At 40.9% G+C, this 2,500-nt stretch overlaps 1 protein-coding gene across 10 annotated transcripts in view; it reads left to right on the top strand.

Annotated features, from left to right (window-relative positions):
• Positions 1-671, top strand: part of LOC144974583 (glutamine--tRNA ligase-like) — a 39,670-nt gene extending 38,999 nt beyond the window's left edge. For 5 of the 10 annotated variants that reach the window (XR_013645771.1, XR_013645770.1, XR_013645769.1 and 2 more), the window contains 2 exons: positions 1-163; positions 503-671. The exon at positions 1-163 is cut by the window's left edge and continues 1,637 nt beyond it. The gene's annotated coding sequence lies outside the window, so the exon portion shown is untranslated. The other 5 variants (XM_078917593.1, XM_078917591.1, XM_078917590.1 and 2 more) reach the window with 1 other exon arrangement.
• Positions 672-2,500: the final 1,829 nt, after the last annotated feature.

Here is a 2,500-nt window from a genome sequence, read left to right on the forward strand (position 1 = left end):
AATTTTAAAAAATCAATATCTGGTTCATTGATCTTTATGATTTATCCAGTTTTCTCTGTTATTATTTTTGTCCCTCATTCCCTCTCAACTTTTTTCCATATTTAATTGTTTACAGCCTTATCATGAATATTTAGAATGAAAGGTAACAAAACTATTGAGACGGGTGGTTGGATGGGAGCATCACCCTTGAATCATATACCTATGATGTTCTCATGGGCGTACGATCCGATAGTGATGTCGTTTCTTCTCCTCTTTACTAGCCTATCCTGCTTCTTTGGTTTGTGATTGTATTTTTGACAGGGGATATTTTTTTTCTGTAAATCTTCTGCCTGTTTGTTCTTGGTTATTTATAATTTAGCTTATGATATCTTTAGGTTATGATTTTGATTTACATTTGTACTATTTTTGTTAGATTGCTTGTTTTTTTGTTTCAGCGGTCTCTCATATAACCTCAATTGTGTTGGAAGAGACCAAAAGCAACAAACAAAAAAAAACTATTGAGAACCGTTTTCTCAGAAGTTGTCAAACTGATGATGATACCGGTCTTCATTTCAACATTAATTGAATGTTGTTGTCATTTCATCTGAGCATGTGATGTCAATTCTTGCAGTGTGATTGTCTTTTTGTTTGTCGAAATGTGAGAATTAAATAAAACAACTATTTTGATTATCTTTTGGGTTTATTGTTTTACTCACTTTAAGATGATGTTTTGTTTATCATAAGTTGAAAATCTGAAAAAAGCTTTAATAATATAGGGGGGGGGGGATGTGGCTCAGCAGTACAGACTTTGCTTCAAACCCGGAAGGTATCGAGTTTGAATACCTGCTTCGCTGTGTGGCCTTGAGCAAGTCACCTCGCCCTAGCTGCCTTGAGCAAGTCACCTCGTCCTAGTTGCCTTGAACAAGTCACCTCGTCCTAGCTGCTCGTCCTAGCTGCCTTGAGCAAGTCACATCGCCCTAGCTGCCTTGAGCAAGTCGCCTCGTCCTAGCTGCCTTGAGCAAGTCACCTCGTCCTAGCTGCCTTGAGCAAGTCACCTCGCCCTAGCTGCCTTGAGCAAGTCGCCTCGCCCTAGTTCAGTTTGCAGCGCTGCACTGCGGTTGATGCCTGGGTTATTCCAGTTTTCTCTTGGAATAGACCATAAAGACGAATTTCCCTTATGCGATGCATAAAGAGAATTTTAGAAATGTTTTTTTTTAAAGGCTACTAAGCTACTCGAAGCCATGGACTGTAAAATGTAACAAACAAAAAGGAATGCAACAGCTTCATAAAAGAGCAAAATACCAAACAGGGAATGTTTCTAGTCGGCCATGAGTGTATCCCATTTGACGTGAATGTTACGCCCGTGTCTTAGTCTTAGTGCGGCTTTTAGGCGATTTTAGATTAGATATGGAAATGGATTGCACATAATTGCGTGGCTCTCTTGTCTTGTGATGTGATACTCTGCTTTAAACCTGTGGGTCCCTGGTTCGAGCCTCGCTATATCACTGGAGAAGGCTCTTTACGCTAATTTTCCTTACTCTGGTGACATGGCTGGTAACAACATTGTCTCAGGCGTAAACATTATATTCCTGGCTTACATGCTTCGTGTCTCGCCCTACATGTTAACAGTTGCTGTTGGCTTGAGATCCATTGTAAAAAGCTTTGAGCACATTTAGTGCTATTCCCCTCTGTTGACGGTTTCAATCACTTATTTTATTTTTGTAATTTGTGTTTTAGAGCACAGGATTGTTAATCTTCCCAAAGCTTGGAATACCAGTGGGTTTTCTGTAGTTGTCTCTATTTATTATTAGGTGGTTGCAGTTCCCATCAATTGATAGAACGAGGATGACGTCACCGAGTACTTTGTTATTGTTTTTGCCATCCACTTTTATGAGTACTTCTCACTAAACTGTATGAACCAGACCATAAAAGTTCATGGTTACACATAATTTTGTGTGTTGGTCCGTTATACGTCCGGATGGCAATGTTGTGATCTTCTTAGCTAAGCGCATATTATCAATAAGGATCCACCGTCATTGGTTCCCGTACTTAGGGATTGGTTCTAGAATAAAAACTCTGATTTAGTTATACCGCTGCTCAATGAGCAAGCCAAAAGCCCCTTCCTCAATTCGTCTCCCTTAACGTTAACTCGGGGTTGACTTATTAAGCCAAAAACGATTTTTGCAAGAGATACAATACTCTCTCTCTCTCTCTCTCTCTCTCTCTCTCTCTCTCTCTCTCTCTCTCTCTCCTTTTTTTTTTCATACTCTCTCCCTCTTTCTTACCTCCCCCCCCCCAACTCTCTCTCTCTCTCTCTCTCTCTCTCTCTCTCTCTCTCTCTCTCTCTCTCTCTCTTGCTCTCTCCCTCTCCCTCCCTCCCTCCCTGTCTCTCTATATCCGTCTCTCTCTCTCTCTCTCTCTCTCTCTCTCTCTCTCTCTCTCTCTCTCTCTTCATGTGTGTGTGTGTGTGCGCGCGCGCATAACATACCCAATGACGCAGATAGATAAAATCGTTACCTTG

The sequence above is a fragment of the Berghia stephanieae genome, chromosome 6, assembly GCF_034508935.2.
Source record: "Berghia stephanieae isolate SIO BIC M18660-M18661 chromosome 6, UCSD_Bste_1.3, whole genome shotgun sequence".
Classification (NCBI taxonomy): Eukaryota; Metazoa; Mollusca; class Gastropoda; order Nudibranchia; family Aeolidiidae; genus Berghia; species Berghia stephanieae.